Raw genomic sequence first — 20,329 nt, forward strand, 5'->3', positions numbered from 1 at the left:
CTCTGCCTGCAATTCGGGAGACCTGGGTTTGATCCCTGGGTCGGGGAGACCTCCTGGAGAAGGGAATGGCTACCCTCTCCAGTATTCTTGCCTGGAGAATCCCAGGGACTGTAGCTTCTCAGTCCATGGGATCGCAAAGAGCCAGACACGACTGAGCGACCAACACTTCCACAGTTCCACTTCAATAGTAAACAGTCTCTCAAACAGAGAAAAGAGTGGTGTCAGAAAGCCAAACTGTAACACTCCAGCTTAATTTGTGTCCAATATGTATGGGGCATATGCTTGTAAGTATTTACTGGATAGGGGAAATAATACTAAAGGAAATTTCAGCTTGAAAGCAGCCAATGTGGGATTCTTTTGATATTCCAAAAGTGGTAGCATAATGCTCACAGCTATATACACCAGGCTTGAAAAAAAAAAAATTTTTTTTTCCCGAATTCTGATCTTAAAGATACAAAAGTCCTTCTAAGGGGAACTTAAATTTCTCTCCCAGTGTCTGTGAGGTGTAAATGTTTTATCTGAACATCTTCGGCATTTTTATTTTCCTTAGTTTGAGAGCTTGGTCTCTGCCATTGGAAAGGTACACATATGGTCTATGCTTGGGATTCTGAACAGTCCTTTTGGCTGTGCCAACTGTCAGGAGCCTTTCTCATCTTAACCTTTGTCACAGCCACCTGTGCAATGAAGGTACTTTCTTAGATTATTTTTTGGAGCAAACTTTTCAGATTTTGTGAGGGTTCCATATAACCTTTGCATTTTCTTGTGAGGATAGCTCTTGTGTCTTATAGGTTTAAATCACTATTAAAATAGTACTTACAAATGGCCAAAGAGTGGATACATTAAGTTGGAGGAAATTCTGAAATGAAAAATTTTATAGAGAGCTCTCAGCATAAACAACTAATTTATTGGTAACTATGGGAAAGAGTGGCAGAGGATGAGATGGTCAGATAGCATCACAGACTATTGACTATAGAACATGAACTTGGGCAAACTTTGAGAGACAGTGAGAGACAGGGAACCCTGGTGTGCTGCAGTCCATAGGGTCACAGAGAGTCAGATTGAACAACAGCAAATGGGAAAAATCAAAATAGAAAGAGGGGGAAAATATATGTATAACTATATGTGGATCAGCTGGTAAAGAATCTACCTGTAATGCAGGAGACCAGGGTTCAGTCCCTGGGTCAGGAAGATCCCCTGGAGAATGGAATGACAACTCACCCCAGTATTCTTGCCTGGAAAATTCCACCTACAGAGAAGCCTAGTGGCCCCCAGTCCATGAGATTGGAAAGAGTTGGAGATGACTGAGTGACTAACACTTTCACTTTTATTAACCTAATAACTCATGTATTTTAAAACAAACAAAATGAACAAACAAAAAACCAGTTTGGGAAGCCTCACTTATTATTTCAATTTCTCCTCAATTTGTTTCATAGATACTAAGAAAAACATTAGGGTAATTAATGTTAATTAGATTTATTAACAAGGAAATTTTTTCAAAAAAGAGAAATTCTAAAGACTTCTTAACAAGCTGGAAATTTTAAAGGGATTCATCTCCTCAAAATAAAAATCTTTAGATGAATATTAAGACGTGGAATAAGGAAAACAGATGTTAATGGGGGTTAAAATGTTCTGACACAACACTTCCTAAGGTGGAATGGGTAAAAGCGAGACACCTACATTAAATGACCTCGTACCTACATTAAATGACCTCGTACAATTCTGTTCTAATTACTCGGGTTTAAAGACGCACATATATATTGGCTGAATCCCTGGCAACTTTTTATACAAAAACAGATAAAGTGGTTAGTGGATAAAATGAAAAGAAAGCTTCTAGGACTCCTTATAAAACCAAGGCTTGTTAATGGGGTCCTAATGGAATCGAAAGTTAAAGTTGTAAATTTGAAAAAAATGGAGATAAAATTTCATTAAAAAAATTGTATACTTAAATGGGCTTTAAATAAGGTGTTTCTATCTCTTTTCCCTTATTATATTATGGAATAGACATTATATCTCATTAGGAATTGCTTCCCTTCCTTAATATAAGGCAGAGCCTATGAATCTGCCCCTCAGGAAAGATTAGTTGAATACACTAAAGGAAACTGATATGTTACCTGAACCTATAAATATAAAGTGAAAACTGGGAGCAAATATCCAGGGGCTAATAAAAATAATGATAGAGGGTTCTTTTTGTTGTGGTTGTTCTGGGTTTAACTTGTGCAATCAAAAAGAGGGCGTTTGTTGAATGCCTTGTGCCAGTTTTGAGGGCATCATAAACTGAACTGTGAAATTCTAGAATGTAAAACTCTTGATTTCCAGTTTACTTGGAAATCGTCTCACTTGCATATAAAAAAGGAAATTAATGACTACATGGCTTGAAAAATCAATCATTTCATATCGTTTCCCTGGCAGGTCAGTTCTTTAGGGAAATAGAAGCAACTGTTTCGTTTTGTGCATCTCTACAAATCAGAGAAGTAAATACAGCACACAATAATCTGAGGCTGAACTTCATCAACCCAATCAAGTAAAACCTAAAACTAGTTGATGGGAAAAAAGGTGGAAAAAGAGGCCTTTTTAAACTGCTGGAAAGGCTCCCTTACCCCAAATCTAATTCATAGCCTCTTAAAGAATTGTCAAGCAAATATACAAAATCTTAAAAAAGTTTTTCCCACATAGTAAAGCCTCAGTCATCTGAGAAAAAAAATTTAACTTTTTCCAAATGTTATTTATAAATGGTAAATTAGCATTATAATACCTGATTCACAACTGTTAAATTGAAGCTATGAGTTCTCTAGTTTTGCCTGTTTATGCACTCTATGTACATTATACATATGATATATCTCTACCTCTAGCTAATATTAAGATAAATAAATTTATAGTAGAGCTCTATTTGATAAACCTAAAAGTATGTACAAAGTAAATATTTTAAATATAAAGGAAACTGAGCAGAAAGAATTTTAGGTTTATGTGATCGAAGAAATATTCAGTGAATATTCAGAAATATTCAGCCCGTTAAAATAATATCTGGTATTAAATCTAGCTTAAAATTATTGGTTTAATCAACACAGACATGTCTTAGTGTTTTTTTTTTCTTAGTGGTTTTTTTTAGCATTTTATTTTATATTGGAGAATAGCCAATTAAAAATGTTGTGAAAGCTTCAGGTGGACAGCAAAGGGACTCAGTCATACATATACATGTATCCATTCAATCCCCAAACTCCCATTCTATCCAGGCTACCTCATAATGTTGAGCAGATTTTCCTGTGCTATACAGCAGACCTTGTTGGTTATCTATTTTAAATATAGCAGTATGTGCCTGTGAATCCCAAACTCCCTATCTCTCTCCCCCATTTTTCCCCCTGTAAGGTCAGCTCTGAGTCTGTTCCTGTTTTGAAAATAAGTTCATTTGTATCATTTCTTTTAAATTCTGCATATATGATGTTTCTCTTTCTCTAACTGACTTACTTCACTTAGAAAGACATGCCTTACTTTTATTTTTCCTAGGTTTTCTGAAGGTCAACAATTTCATGTTAGTTCTGTTGCAGAGTTTGCCAGCAAGAGAAAATAACTTGGCAAAATGATAATATTTTCTTAATTTATAGAGGAAAGGTAATATTTTTCAGGCAAATGTTAGGAATAATTATGTTTTGGGAATGTCCATCTAAAACAGTTTCTCCAGATTTTTGATAACTTAAAACTTTAGAATTTTGCAAAATTAAGTTAAATGATTGTAATTCACTGAGTATCCACTCATTTCAAGTAACATAAAACACAGAAACATTAATTGCTAATGAAGTCGTGGTTTATCTAATTTTGTCTTCTTACCCAAGGAAATCTAAAGATTTTGGAGTTTATCAAACACTGTAAGGAATGAAACTCTGCTAGGAGAAAATACATGGTTCTAGAGGTTACTAGATGGGGAGACAGTGGAAACAGTCTCAGACTTTATTTTTGGGGACTCCAAAATCACTGCAGATGGTGACTGCAGCCATGAAATTAAGACATTTACTCATTGGAAGGAAAGTTATGACCAACCTAGATAGCATATTAAAAAGCAGAGACATTACTTTGCCATCAAGGGTCCGTCTAGTCAAGGCTATGGTTTTTCCAGTGGTCATGTATGGATGTGAGAGTTGGACTGTGAAGAAAGCTGAGCGCTGAAAAATTGATGCTTTTGAACTGTGGTGTTGGAGAAGACTCTTGAGAGTCCCTTGGACTGCAAGGAGATTCAACCAGTCCATCCTAAAAGAGATCAGTCCTGGGTGTTCATTGGAAGGACTGATGCTGAAGCTGAAACTCCAATACTTGGCCACCTAATGCAAAGAATTGATTCATTGGGGACGACAGAGGATGAGATGACTGGATGACATCACCGACTCAATTGACATGGGTTTGAGTAAACTCCGGGAGTTGGTGATGGACAGGGAGGCCTGGTGTGCTGCGATTCATGGGGTCGCAAAGAGTCGGACACGACTGAGTGACTGAACTGAACTGAACTGAGAGGCTACGAGATAGATACCTTATTTTGCCAATCAGGATTGTTACTGTGTTCAAAATTCCTTGCTTCTTGGCTTTTGCTGGAGATTAAGGCCTTCAAGAGTTGAGAATTCTAACTGAAATACATAATTAAAGCTACAAGAAATAGTAAGGGAAATATTTCAGTGTGCAAGGAAAATAGGATGTGTGTTTTCAGCAAAAAAAAAAAAAAAGAAAGAAAGAAAAAAGATATGGAGAATGGAAATGTATTTTGTTAAAAGAAAAGAAAGTGATTTTGTGCTAAACTGATTGTTTCTGGACAGGAAAGAAAATAAAGGATAGACTACTATACATACAGAAAGCCGTGTAAAGTTTGTAAACAGAGACCCCTAAGAAAAGATTTTTGTACAAAGTCAGGGTGTAACCAGATTGAATTTAATTAAGTAAATGAAGTTTGTCATTGAGGGTGGACTGGTACAGATCTGCATTTTACTGTTCTTTTTATGTTAAGAAAACAGAAGTTTTTTGTTTGTTTTTTAAGTTGAATTATTTTTTATAACAGACTGTGAGCTTCTTTGCTTTCTAATAATCTGTATTTGCCTTAAAAATCTTCTATTGTCATGCTGGTTGAATGAATAAGTATTGTTTCACAATATGCTTCTCTATGACCACATTTGATACATTTGAATACCTGTGACATATTTGCTCATATCAAATTCTAAATAAATATATCTTTTGACCTCTAGGTAACTTTGAGCTGCTTCCAAGGGCCCCAGAAAAATCCCAAAGAGAGATATTAAACACATTTAGTGTATTTGGTATTCTAATTCCGTGGGAACATTATCACATAAGTGGTGATAAATCCTTCTTGGGTTATGCTGTGTGGGTAAGTGTCATTAATACAGTTAGTCGCTCAAGTCATGTCTGACTCTTTGCGACCACATGGACTGAAGCCTGCCAGGCTCCTCTGTCCATGGGATTCTCCAAGGTAAAAATACTGGAGTGGGCTGCCATTTCTCTTCAGGGGATCTTGCTGACTCAGGGATTGAATCTGGGTCTCCTGCCTTGGTAGGCAGGTTCTTTACTATCTGAGTCGCCACCAGGGAAGCCCATCATTAATATAGATATTCCAAAATGTATGTGGACTTTCTAAAAATCTGATATGTGCTAGTACAATGTTATCAGTCATAATTCTAGTTCTTATCTTGAAATGTTGTGTGTCACAGAAATATCCAAGTTTCCTTTCAATTGCACCATAATCAGATCTTTAATCCTGCCACTTGAAGTCTTTTGTTATTTATCGACAATCATTGTTTTACTCTGATACTTTTATAAAAGGAAGATCTTTGAGAAGATTCATAAAGAGAAATTTTAGGCAAATATAAATTTCTGATGACTTTTAGACTATTCCATTGAACTGGATAAGAAATCATAAAGTTAATGGAAAACCTGATGACTTCCTTCAGATCAACAGGAAATAATTTGGGAATGGAATGAATGAACTGAAATTATGATTTATAATTTTATGACTTTATTTTGAAATACATCGGCTTTTTGTATTTCTTTTCCAGAAAATCTCTCCTCTTATGCTAACTATGACTTACAACAAGTTGATAAATTATTCCTTTGTAAACAACAGTGAAGCATTTATCCACTTCTCTCTTCCTGATACTTTAGAATTTGGCTTCTCCATCTGATTCCCATCTGGACTTGATAGTTTATTACAACAAGATTATAGTTAGTTATGCTAACCATTGTTTTAATTTTCCCTCTCTTGCCATTTTCAACTTATTTCTGCCTTGTGCTTCTGCTGTACTCAGACTTTATTAATATTATTAGTAGTATTACTTATATCTTTTCTATTTTATAAGGCTATTGTCTGTCACATTACTCAATCATTAACCAGGCCTCCAACAAAGTAATGATGGCTGTGTGCTCAGTTGCTTTATTTGTGCCCAACTCTTTGAGACTCTATGGACCACAGCTCACCAGACTCCTCTATTCATGGGACTCTCCAGGCATGAACACTGGAGTGAGTTGACATGCTTTCCTCCAAGGGATCTTCCCTACCCAGGGATCGAATCCAGGTCTCCTGAATTGCAGATTCTTTTATCACTGAGCCACCAGGGAAGCCCTGTGTGTGTGTGTTAGTCACTTAGTCGTGTCGAACTCTTTGTGATCCCATAGACCATAGCCTGACAGGCTCCTCTGTCCATAGGATTCTTCAGGCAAGAATACTGGAGTGGATTGCCATTTCCTTCTCCAGGGGATCTTCCTGACCCAGGTATCAAACCCAGGTCTCCTGCACTGAAGGTAGATTCTTTACCATCTAAGCTATAGGGAAGTCCAGGGAAGACCTAATGATGGCTATATGTCTTGAAACCATCAATCACACACACACACACACACACACACACACACACACACACACACACACACACACACTTATATATATAACTTGACATATAGAATATTTGTAATAGTGCAACTATTATGGGAAGAGGGAACAAGGGAAAAAATTTTCCAAATCATAATAGACTAGTAAAGATGGGAGATGCAGAGAGTTTTAGACTATCAACAGAGCCTAATCTGAAAATTAGGACGTTAGAGCCTATCAACAGAATCCTCCTCAATATAGGAATGAATCTCCCTGGCAAAATGGGACAAAATTGATCATAAACTGCCTTGCCTCCCAAAAGTTGACCAAATTTATGATCAAATTGAGACACTGTGGACAGTTTGTCACTCACCATTTTAGTGAGCAAACGCTGCTGTGTCCAAAAAGACAGCAGTCACTGCGGCTGCCCCTGACCGTGCACCCTTAGGGGAACTCAGGCTGGAGAAGACAGGATACAGGCCCTAGATATTGAAGATGTACAGCAAAGGAAAGATTGCAATAAAGTCAGACTCTTACATCTTCTCAAATGTAGAAAAACACTAAATCATTAACTTTAGAGGTCTCCCAGAGGATGAGATGGTTGGATGGCATCACTGACTCAAAGGACATGGGTTTGGGTGGACTCCGGGAGTTGGTGATGGACAGGGAGGCCTGGCGTGCTGCGGTTCATGGGGTCGCAAAGAGTCAGACACAACTGATAGACTGAAGTTAACTGAACTTCCATAATTAGCAGTAATGTTTTAATTTTTTTTTTCTTTTTAGCTAAAACTCTTATGTGTTCTGGCTCCTCCATTACTGCTCTGGAACAGTTCCTGAGAGCTATGTGACAAATTGCCTTCCACGGCTATAGTCCTCAGTAAGGTCACCAAATAAAACATAACTTTGAACTTTCAGGTTGTGTATTTTTATCAGGTGACATGCTCTTCCAAAACTTTTTCCCTGTTCAGAGTATCCTGTCCTCACTCACCTGGCTCCCTTCAGGCCTCCAGTACATATATGTGTATATACTTTTCTATATGTATATAGGTAAGATATCTATTAGGCCCTGTTAGATTTAAGATTAGTACACCAACTGAAATGAAACACACACACACACACACATATTATGCGCTAAAAGAAAAGCACAGGCAATATAATTTTTTTTTAATATAATTTTATTCATAGAAAATCATATGTATATGTGTGTGTGTGTGTTCTCAGTTGCTTCAGACATGTCTGACTCTTTGTGAACCCATGGACTGTAGCCCACCAGGCTCCTCTGTCCATGGGATTCTCCAGGCAAGAATACTGGAGTGGATTGCTATGTCCTCCTCCAGGTATCTTTCCCACCTAGGGATCGAACTCACGTCTCCTGCATTGGCAGGTGTATTCTTTAACACTGAGTCACTTACAATAGTTTTCTCATATCAGAGGTCACAAAGTTTCATGTCAAAACCTTATTGTGTCCCCACACATGTGTCAGGACAATGGTTTTAAAAATTAAATGTATGGCCAGAGTTAAAATCACATTTTATATGACAAATGTCTTCCAACACTCCTTGGACAAAATAATTAACTGAAGTCCTGGCATCACTACACTTTCCAAAGATCATTACTAGGCATGAACTGAAAGCCAGATTTTTGTGAAATAAGATCCTATTTCTTCACGGTCTCACTGGTTCCTGCCTGCAGTCCTACACTCACTCACCACCTGGCCCTGGGATAGTAGGATTCTTGCTTCATGGAGAAAGATGCCAAGGTATTTGAGCTGAGTTTAGGGTTTTATAACAGGTAGGGAAGGAAATAATACTGCTACTCCTGTAGTGGGGAAGAGGAAGGAATTCTACAGCTGGGAGTTTGGGCTCTGATGTCCCAGAAACTTGAGGCAGCCAACTTCTCCACCAGAGGCTGCAGGAGTCCTAGTCCAGGAAAAACACATCTTGAACAAAAGCCAGATTCAGGAATAACCAGTATTTTTACAGTCTCTCAAGTCCCTGTATACCTCAGAGATAATTTATTCCTCAGATGAAGAGCCCGTTGGGCATTAAGTTAGGTGCCAGCTTGGTAATGTCAGACTGGAACCAGGCCCTGGGAGTAAGCCAGAGTTTGTAGGTCAAAACAGCTTTGGCTTCAAATTCATGAATGGATTCTCTGAGCATCCATACACCCAAGTTCATCACTGGCTTCCAAAAGTTTTCCAAGAACAAACAGAAAATTTCTGTGTGGAAAATCTGGCTTTGAACTACTTCCACATCTGCTCCCAGAGTTCTTTTCAGTAAGAGAAACCCTGAAACTAAACCACCGCCATCTACAAATCGGTGTCAAATTGGCCACGAGGGGGCAGGCTTGCCCAGGCAAAGAGCCAAGCTCTAACGCCCGGCACCCAAGCTCATGCAGAATTTCACAATCAAAGCATCGCGCGTCTTCGCAGAAGGAAAGGCTGGCAAATGAGTGAGTGGACTCTGCCTCAGGTCTGGGTCGTTCACTGTGACCTTGGCTGTCTTCTTGATTACCTCTGCGGTCTTTGACTGTCAGACAGCAGCCGCTGCTATTTATGTAGGATTTATTCTGCACCAAGCTCTGGGCTCACTGTTTTTATCCAAATCAGAGGTTATATGGTACCCTGTCAGTAGAGGCAGAGATAAAGATTCAAAGCTGCAGAACTTCTTCCAGGTCACAGTTATAAGAGGTGAACAGGAATTTTGAGGTGCATCTCTTTGTCAGTGCTCTTGAGAACTGCACTATGCTGTCCTAGCACCTGGGAAAGAAGTGCTCAATTAACCTTTGTAATACAATGGTGAAGCCATAGAAACCCTCTTGCTGGAGGAGCCTGAAAGGGCATGAGGTCCAGATGTTTACCACAAGTTTTTCACTGCAGAATTTGTTTTTCCGAGACACTGCTCAGATCAGATAAAAGTAGAGTAGCTCAGCTTGGTGACACAAGAGGTAAAGGGTGATATGAAGTCAAGGGAGGTTTCTCTTTTCTTCCTTCTTGCTAATTTTTATAAGTGGAGAAGAGTGGATACTCTGTCATAAGTTGATGAAATTGATAAGATAGAAATAAATGAATAATTTATACAGATGGGGATAAATATAAGGAGAAACTACTAGGAAACCAGAGATAAAGTCACAATCAAATGTACATAAATGAGTGAAGGGTTAAACTGTGGACCAGTTATTTTATTGAGTACTGTAGGCCAACTGATACCATAGAGAATAAATCTTTAAGACCTACCCTAAAGTGAAAACAAGGAAGATTATCAAAACCATGAGGACATTTTTATAAGGAAGATGAAGCAGACATTTCTACATGCTCATATTAATGTGTAGAAAGTCACAGAGAAGTCTAGAAGATGGGAGCCCCGCGCCCACCACCCGGGCGGGCGACGTGGCTCCCCGGCCCCGGCCTCCCCCCGCAGCCCGGCGGCCAATGGGCGCGTGAGCGGGACCGTCCGGCGCTCCCCTGCCCGCCGCCCGGGGCGCGCCCCTCCGCTCTGGCACGGGGCGGGCGCTGGCCGAGGGGCCGGCCCGTCCCCTCCCTCCCGGCGCCGGCCCTGGCCCCAGCCCCGCCGCCGCCGCGCGCGCTCTGAGCCCCCATTTCCGAGCCGCCGCTCGTCGCTCGCCCGGAGCCTTCCCGCGGGCCGCGCTCTCCTCCGGACGACGGCGCGCGGCGGCCGCGGTGGCCACCTGGGGCTGGCCCTGGGGCTGCTGCTGGCGCCTCCGGCGCTGCGGGCCAAGCCCACCGTGCGCAAGGAGCGCGTGGTGCGGCCCGACTCGGACCTGGGCGAGCGGCCGGCCGAGGACAACCAGAGCTTCCAGTACGACCACGAGGCCTTCCTGAGCAAGGAGGACTCCAAGACCTTCGACCAGCTCACCTCGGAGGAGAGCAAGGAGAGGCTGGGGAATATTGTTGATCGAATCGACAGTGATGGAGACGGCTTTGTCACCACCGAGGAGCTGAAAACCTGGATCAAACGCGTGCAGAAAAGGTATATCTACGATAATGTCGCCAAAGTCTGGAAGGATTATGATCGGGACAAAGACGATAAAATTTCCTGGGAAGAATACAAGCAAGCCACCTATGGTTACTACCTAGGAAACCCCACAGAGTTTCAGGATACCTCAGATCATCACACCTTTAAAAAGATGCTGCCACAGGACGAGAGAAGGTTCAAGGCTGCAGACCTCGACAGTGACCAGACAGCCACCCGGGAGGAGTTCACCGCCTTTCTGCATCCTGAGGAGTTTGAGCATATGAAGGAAATTGTGGTTTTGGAAACGCTGGAGGACATCGACAAGAATGGGGATGGCTTTGTGGATCAGGATGAACATATTGCTGATATGTTTTCCCATGAGGAGAGTGGCCCTGAGCCAGACTGGGTGCTGTCAGAACGGGAGCAGTTTAATGAATTCCGGGATCTGAACAAGGACGGGAAGCTGGACAAAGATGAGATTCGTCACTGGATCCTCCCCGAAGACTACGACCACGCGCAGGCCGAGGCCAGGCACCTGGTGTACGAGTCAGACAAAAACAAGGATGAAAAGCTCACTAAAGAGGAGATCTTAGACAACTGGAACGTGTTTGTTGGAAGCCAAGCTACCAATTATGGGGAAGACCTCACCAAAAACCACGATGAGCTCTGATGCACGCTCACCATATCATGACAGACTGTCATAGGCTTTCTTTTATTGTCCTGGATGGTTGCTACAATTGTCTCACTCACAGCAGTTATGTCCCCACAGAAAGCAAATTTATCACCTCAGATTGGGGTTAAAATTGTTTTTTACTCGATATTTGCTGGAAATTACTCACCACTATTCTTTGAGTAACATTTCTCTTCAAACACATTAAAATCTTGGTAAATTGCAAAAAAAAAAAAAAAAAAGAAGTCTAGAAGATGTAGGCTGAACTCTCTGGAGAGGAATTTGGGATGAGGAGAAGGTGCAGAGAAGATGCTTGTTTTATACGTATTATTGGGATGTTTTACACTGAGTGTTGTCCTGTCTTAATTGAGAAACCAACAAAAACATGAAAAGCATATGAAGTTTTTTTTCCATGTACAATTTTCATGCACGAATGTATTAGCCACACATACTATTCCTTTCATATCTAATTTTTTTTGGTAGCCTACTAATGTTGATTTTCCCCAAATTTACATTTCAGGAAAATCTAAACATCTGGCTATAAATTGATGATAAGATTTCATTCACTGTGCAGTGTAAGCATTTACTGCCATGTGAGGGTCTGTGTTTAACTGTGGGACCACAGGGTGATTGAGACACAGTCACTGCCCGACCTGTAGGACAATCACTGTCTAACAGGTGAGATTGTTATGGAACAAAAACTGTAATAGATACCCTTATCATAACATCCAGCAATCTCACTCCTTGGTATCTACTTGAACTATTCAAAAGCTATATCCACACAAAAATATTCACACTAATGCTTATAGTAACTTTATTCATAATTGTCAAAACATGCCAGCAACCAAGATACCCTTCAGGAGGTGAATTCAACTCTGATATATTCAGGAAATGGAATGCTATTTAACCATGAAAAACACATTACAGACTTAAATGTCTATTGTTAAGTGAAAAGGTTACATACTGTATGATTCCAAGAATATGACATTTTGGAAAGGGTGAAAATCTGGGTACAGCAAAATGATCCATTTCCAGGGATTGAGGGTGGGGGGAGGGTTGAATAGACAGATATAAAAGGATTTTTTGAGCAGTGAAAATACTCTGTGACATTACAATGGTGGATACATGTCATACATATGCGCAGACGCTCAGAATCAGTTCAGTCACTCAGTCACGTCCATCTCTTTGCAATCCCATGGACTGCAGTACGCCAGATTCCCTGTCCATCACCAACTCCCGGAGCTTGCTCAAACTCATGTCCATCGAGTTGGTGATGCCATCCAACCATCTCATCCTCTGTTGTCCCCTTCGCTTCCTGCCTTCAATCTTTCCCAGCATCAGGGTCTTTGCCAATGAGTTAGTTCTTTGCATCAGGTGACCAAAGTATTAAAGTTTCAGCTTTAGCATCAGTCTTTCCAATGAATAGTCAAGACTGATTTCCTTTAGGATTGACTGGTTTGATTTCCTTGCAGTCCAAGAGAACCCCATGAACAGTATGAAAAGACCCACAGAATATTAAACACCAAAAATGAATGTTAATGTAAACTGTGAACTATCTGTGACAATGATGTGTCATCTAGGCTAATCAGATATAATAAATGAAGCACTCTTTGGAGGATGTGGATTGAGGCAGAGTATGTGCCTGTGGTGGGAGCAGGAACTCAAAGAGAACTCTGTATACTTGCTGCCCAATTTTACTGTGAAACCTAAAACTGCTCTAAAAAATTTAAGTCTACTCTTTAAAATATCATTGTGAGTCTTCCAGCCATAAGAATATGTGGATCTAAATATTTTGTAAAGAAGAAGCAACTCTCACTCGTGCATGCTGGGTGGTAAGTGGCTTCAGTGGTGTCCAGCTCTGCGACCCTGTGGACCGTAGCCTGCCAGGTTCCTCTGTCCATGGGATTCTCTAGGCAAGAATACTGGAGTGGGTTGCATGCCCTCCTCCAAGGGACCTTCCCGACCCAGGGATCGAACCTACATCTCATGCCTCCTGCATTGGCAGATGGGTTCTTTACCATTAGCGCCACCATTCATTGATCTTTAAAGTAAGTCTCATTCATTTGAGGCTCCAAATCAAATTAAACATGTAAAAAAAAAAAAACCCTAAATTATGTATCTAGTTTTGAAAGAGCAGTTATACCTTTAATATTTATATAAATCAAAGTACAAGTATTTGTGCTCAACTAGCATTTACATAAGAGCATGAGATTTCTTAAATCTAGGAGACCTGAAGCTCAGAATGTCTATCATTAGAAATGAATCCAGTCTGTACTATGCCCACCTTCTCTCCCTCCTGGCACTGGCTGCTAGAGCAGCTTGAGTAAATCATGATTCGTTGGTGGTCCCAGGTAAATGCTGAGTCCTTCCTTCTTTTTCTTTTTTTCTTCTCTTGAAGCAAATAGAGGGTTAGCTAGGGGGATGAAGATACTGGTGATGTCCACTAGGAGGGAAATAGAAGAAAAGGAACTCCATTGTTGAGCTCTTATCATCTGCCAGCTCATACAGAAGAGTCTGGCAGGCTACCATCCATAGGGCCACAAAGAGTTGCACACCGTTGAAGTCACTTAGCATGCAGCAAGTGCAAGTGAGAATTTGCTTCTTCTTTAAAAAAACATTTAAATCCACATATTTTTATGGCTGGAAGACTTACAATGATATTTGAAAAACTATGCCAACTCCTGGGCCAAGCCCTCAAGGAGCATCATCTCATTGAATCCTACTAAAATCCCATAAACTGGGCATGCATCATTATCTTCATTTTAGAGGAAACTGAGCCTCCTCTTGCCAAGATCCCTCCACTCCTATATTTCCTTCTTCCCCAGTGTCAATATCAAGCCTGTGAATTCTTAGTGGGCTTTGGATGGACTTTGTTTAGGACCACTGTGTTGGTTAAATTTATGTGTCAGCTTCATGGTGCAAAGGGGTAACAAGACAGCTGGAAAATATTAATCCCACAGGGATTACCTGTGAGAGTGTTTCTGGAAGAGATTAGTATCTGAACTGGTAGACTGAATGGGGGGATTTGCCCTCAACAATATAAGTAGGCATCATCCCATCTCTTGGGGGCTCAGATGGAAGAAGTAGCCTAATTGTCTCCCTCTCTCTCTTTTTGTCCATGAACATTAGGACTTCTGGCTTTTGAGACTGCAGCCTCTGGGATTTACACCATTGGCCCCTGATTCTCATGCCTTTGGCCTCAGACTTGGAGTTACACCATAAATTCCACTGGATTTAAGCCTTAGCCTCCTTGAATTATGGCACAAGCTTTGCTGGTTCTCTAGCTTACAGCTAGACTGTGGGACTCCTTGATGTCTCTAATCATACAAGCCCATCCCCATAACAAATTCCTTCTAATTTATATCTGTATATACAATTGACTCTTAAACAGCTTGCCTTTGAATTTCTCTTGTCCACTGAAAAGCAGATAATTTCCAATAAGAAATATAGTTCCACGCCATCTGTAGTTGGTTGAATTCATGGAAAGTGAAGATAAGGAAGGATGACTATAAGATATTTGTGGTATAAAACAGGTATTTTCTTATATATCCTGATATGCTGAGGTCAAAACCTCTTATACAAGTCTTTCCTGATAGGGAGAGATGGGAACTGTAATGGGATTAATGTCCATCTCTTAATGACCAACCTAACCCTTCAAAAGGCTATAATATTTTAGAACATGTATAAAAATGATAAAACCAATGTACATGCCTGTATTATTTTCATATTTTACTGAAAGGAATTTGGATGCCTTTACCTGCCACAGCTAGTTTAATTCAGAAGTATTTTGGTCATCTGCTATGAACAGCTAACTTGTTAGAAAAGTCCCTGATGCTGGGAAAGATTGAGGACAGAAAGAGAAGAGGGTGTCAGAGGATGAGTTGGCTGGATGGTATCACTGATGCAACAGACTTGAACTTGGGCAAACTTCGGGAGATGGTGAGGGACAGGGAGGCCTGGCATGCTGCAATCCATGGAGTCGCAAAGAGTCAGGCATGACTGGGCGACTGAACAACAACACCCGCTTATGATAGGCATGAGTTGGTGAGGATCAGAGTCTCTAGTTTATCTGCAGTGTGGATGACCCTTTCCCCAAATGGAAGCTTTGCCTCAATTAGTGAAACCCTTTCTGAGCACACACAAATGCCTGTAACTGAGAATTATGGACCCACTAGGAGAACCACAAGGACTTTTCATGTGCAGGGTCATGGCTTGAATCAGCAGTGAGGACCCTGCCAAGAGCTATTCATTCCAATAGTGCATTGGACACAGTATATTCCTGTTTGGTGTGTATTAACCCACTGAATAGCCAAAGAAATAAGTAAAGAGGTAAGAAATGCCCCAGACAGAATAAAGAACTGGCAAGAATAGTAAGGTTTTGGATCATAGCTAACTCAATGCTTTATTCTTTTGTCAATGTCTAGAGATTTCTGAGGTATAAACTGAAAAAACCTGAATAATAAATCATGGAGGACAGCAGTTGGTTTTCACTGAGGATCTCTTTATTTCTGACCATTTCTTAACAACCTTAACAACATTTCAGTCAACTCAGGTATGACTCTAACAAGAGTATCTCAAGTCCTTTCCCCACAAAGAAATTTAGGTTCACATTTCCAGCTCTATAGGATACATGACCCCAAAAGTCATATCAAGTCCCCAAGCCAACATTTCCCCCTGCAATACTGCACCTCTACTGGATCACCTTAGCTTTTCCCACTTGAAGTAAGCAGATGTGAAAAACCATCGATCTCTGCTCCTATACAATGCCACTGTACCTACATTTTATTTCCAAGAAATCTTTTGATAGAGGCATCAAAAATGCAGAACTATTGCAGTGGTAGGTAATGGGCTCCATGTGATAGAATATGTCATCACTGCAGTGAAGAAAAGGGCTGGAGCTAAGCCAGATGGTCCTGGGCTGTCCTAAGACGTTCATAATCTCCTTCAACCCAGCTTGAAGCTGAGCAAGTCTCCCTTGGAGTAAAACTCCTTGAGAGCTATAACTTTCCTGAGGAGTGGGATAAAACTCTTTACTTAAATTGGGCAGCCCAGCGGTGTGGAGCAGCAGCTTCTCCATGGCAGCCATGGATAGCATGTTCCCTCGCAGACTGAAGGACCGGAGCTGGAAGCAGAGGCTCAGGGCAGGCAGGATGGCCTCAAGTTGGGAGTCCAAGATCCCACACTCATCTAAGCCCAGTTCCCAGACAGTGGCTGCTACTTTCTCCAGCAGAATTTGAAGGATCGCAGGCCTAAAGTTGGTTACAACGACCCCACTCAGATCCAGACCTTTTAACTGACTGATGCTCGGACACTGGGACAGATGGGTCAAGTCTGATTCTGTGAGCAGGCAGTGCATTATTGCAAGGTTTTCTAAGCCAGTCTTCAGGCACCTGAGGAGAAATCTAGAAATTAGGTCTGAGAAATCAGGGAGTCAAGTGACCTCCAGGTAGGAGACAAATGATTTGACTAAAATCAAGGTCTTTCTAACCACCTTCAGAAGGTTAGTACCTGGATGTCCAGTCTCATTTTAGCCTGAGTCCCTTCACCTTCACTGTATGACTGGGTCAAATTCCCAAAACCTGGAAAATTCCTTTCCTCATCTCTCAAGCAGAGTACAACATATTCCACCTCTTTAAGAGGATGAATCAAGATAATGGATTTTCTGTAACAAGCTCATAAAAGAGCCTGACACCTTGTCTCAATAAAGAGTAGACATCACTGAATTGTTTTATTGGGGAGTAAGAAAAAATTCTCTCAAACCAGGCTTTTCTTCAATCATTCTTGGTCCCAAAGTTTCCTTATGTCTTGGTAAGATAAGGTACCTCAGTGACATGAATAGAGAACCAACCTGGGCAAAACCCACAACATTAGCTAAGGTTGACAGTTAGCAGAGGCTCACTTACGTCCCTGCATCATCTGTAAACCACCTACAGCTTGTTACTGTCCTTTTGGCTCCCATCATTTCCAGAATCTTTATTAAGATATATGGAGCAAAAAACAATATTTTGAAGACAGGCAATATGAGACAGTCTCATTGTGGTCCCAGAGCTAGTGAGCATAGAGCTTCTCTTTTAAAATGCTCAAGTCTAATGTGGTCTTCCCTCCTCCAGCTCCCCCCTTTCACTTCCCTATGTTCCTAAATCATCTGAACACAGTTATCCCTTCCTAAGGCAGAAATCACAATCCCTCCATCAGCAGATATGAACTCCCCAATCTGTAGCGGCTTAATAGTGTGTCCCTTTCCAGAGACTGGATGCAAGTTTGGTCTCCTACCTTGACTTCTGTGGTCGTGTGATATCACACTTCAGGATAGAGCTGCAAAGGAGAACATGCAAATAACATGCTAGTGTGGTGTTCACTGTTAGTCAGTGGTGCCAGTCTCACCTGAGCATCTGGTCCAGACGGCCATGGAGGAAGGAGGGACAGTCCATAGAGAGACCCCGGAGGTGGTGCAGCTTGAGGAACTGAGAGGTAAATTGGACAACTTGCTGCTCCTGCTCCTCAAAGGCAGACACAAGAATGGGGGAGAGGATGCGTCTCTGTACACTGCGCATCTGACCCAGGAGAGGAGCAAACAGGCTCAGGGTGGACAGCTGCCAGATGCAATTCACTTGCACCTCCTGGAGCCTGTCTAGTGGCATTAAATGCAGAAACTTCATAATGTTTTTGATGGGGATTGACTCAATTTTCAGCTTCTTACAGCACAGGTGTATCAAATCTTTTCTATCTGCTATCCACGATGAGGTAGGTGAGGAATTCATCCATGGTCCTTTCCTTGAGACAAAGTTCTATGAACACCTCCAAGGGAGCCAAGGGTCTCCCTTTCCTTAAACTACCCTCAGACACTGGTGCCATCAGTGCGCTTGAGGATCCATGGTCCATGTCTCCAGACCACATTCTCCAGAAGTTCTGGTCAGTATTCCTTAAATCCATCACCCGCAGTTTGCACCTCCTAATGGGAAACAGTAGATTGAGTGGGATGGTTTAAGATACATACTGAATGAAACCACAGTCTCCAAATTGAGGCAATACTCAGACTTCCTACTTGTGCTTATACTTCACCCTTTTAACATCAGCAGTTGCCTTGCCCTCTTCCCTCTCTGCCCCACCTTCCTCTGTCTCTTTTTCCCCTTCCATCCTCCCAGCTTTTCCATTTCTACTATCTTTAGCATCCCTGGGAGGAAATGGCGGTATATTCTCCTAGGCTCCCCTGCATCTTAGGCACTCCTACACTTCTTGAAAGCATTTCCCAAAGTGAGCTCAGCCATAGCCAAGTCTCTGTGTTTCTTCATTGGCATCATCAGAAGCCTCTGGTTCATCCCTTGGCCATCCACTCTCCCTGACACCAGCAGTTTCTTCAGAGAAGTCTTTAAACTTGCCAGTGTACCTGGATCAGACTCACCTTGGGTGAACCTTGTGGGTGAGCAAGGCATTAAGCCCATCCAGGATTGCTTCTGAAGTTCCCTTGTGAGGTGTGTGCATCAGGCCCCCCAGAGGCAGATGGACAAAGGGCCAGGCTCGCACCATGGCCTTCAGAGTCTGTGTGTCTCCCATAGAAGCCTTCGTGAACAGTGGCGGGAAGAGCTCAGGGGGCAGAAACTCGAGAGCAGCAATAGCCAAGGCTTCATCCTTCAGCAGGCTCCCTGCTGCTAGTTCCAGGAGCCTAAGTGGGGTCTGGACACTCATTCTGACTCTGCTTCAAAAAGAAACCTGTGAAAGCTGTCAGGGAACACTGCATACTTCTCAGGCCAAGCATGAACACACATTAGTCTGTTTCCCAGCCTTCAGAGGAACAAACTCAGGGCCAGAGTCACTGCTGACAGAGGTGGAAGAGCCTCAAGTTTTCCCAGTTCCACTCTAAGCTCAGGGGACACAGTGCCATAGCTCTGCCTCTTCTGGCATCAGAACAAGGATCCCACAAGTACCGAGGAGGGAGAAAGGTAACCACTGTTCATCTCCTCCCACTGTTTTGTGAATTATGTCCCACTGAGAAGTGGGTACCAAGGAACCTGAAACCTGATCCCCATCTTTTTGTAGTCCATCACTTAGGGCCATAACTCTGGGAAGGCAGCTATCATGTGGACCAATGCAGCCTCCTTCCTCAGTTCCCAGTTAATCTGGCTGGTAAAGATTAAGAAGATAGCTCTAAAATGAATGCCATTTGTGCACAAAGTATTAAAAAAATGTATTAAATGTCAAGAAATAAATTTTAAACAGATAAGTTGTTTTCCTTAAAAAGAATAGCTGCTTGGCTAAGATATTTAAAATGATATAAACCAAAGTCCAAATCAATATTCTGGGGATTATAGCAACAGTAAACTGAGAGGCAAAGCCAAAGCCTTAAATCTGTTCATCTGAAAAGAAAGTAAAAGGAAAACTCAAAAAAAAGAAAAGAAAAGAAAAACCCCTTCCATCCAGAGTTGCCTATCACCATTTGAGACCTGCAGACCGTGGGTAAGATGAAAATGTCCTTTTATGAGGTTGGTAACTTGCCAGCTATGCTATGGTTGGTGGGGTGCTCAGATTTCAGATCTGGTGGAGAACCCAGGAGTCACTCCAGAGGGAGAAATCTCTGCATCTCTTCTTCAATGCCTGAGATTTTTATAGGCCTTTCCGATCGAATTGTCCCCCTTTCCAACTATTAACCCGTAATCAGAGACAAATGCATTATTAGATTCCAGAGTGTCCATCAGGTTAATCTTGATCAGATCTTTGCCTATATCCAGGTGAAGTGATTGAATCAGATATTCATTCAGGAAAGAGTATTGAGAAGGGATGGATTCAAAGAATAATTCATTGATTCACTCCACAAATCTTGATTGAGTTTCACTAACA

At 41.6% G+C, this 20,329-nt stretch overlaps 2 pseudogenes; one reads left to right on the top strand and one right to left on the bottom strand.

The window, feature by feature from the left end:
* The first annotated feature begins 8,875 nt into the window (after nucleotides 1-8,875).
* Nucleotides 8,876-11,730, top strand: LOC136169394 (reticulocalbin-1 pseudogene; annotated as a pseudogene).
* Nucleotides 11,731-16,250: 4,520 nt separating this feature from the next.
* On the bottom strand, nucleotides 16,251-19,180 carry LOC136169395 (PRAME family member 27-like; annotated as a pseudogene).
* Between the last annotated feature and the right edge of the window lie 1,149 nt (nucleotides 19,181-20,329).

Source organism: Muntiacus reevesi, chromosome 5, assembly GCF_963930625.1.
Source record: "Muntiacus reevesi chromosome 5, mMunRee1.1, whole genome shotgun sequence".
In the NCBI taxonomy this organism is placed as follows: Eukaryota; Metazoa; Chordata; class Mammalia; order Artiodactyla; family Cervidae; genus Muntiacus; species Muntiacus reevesi.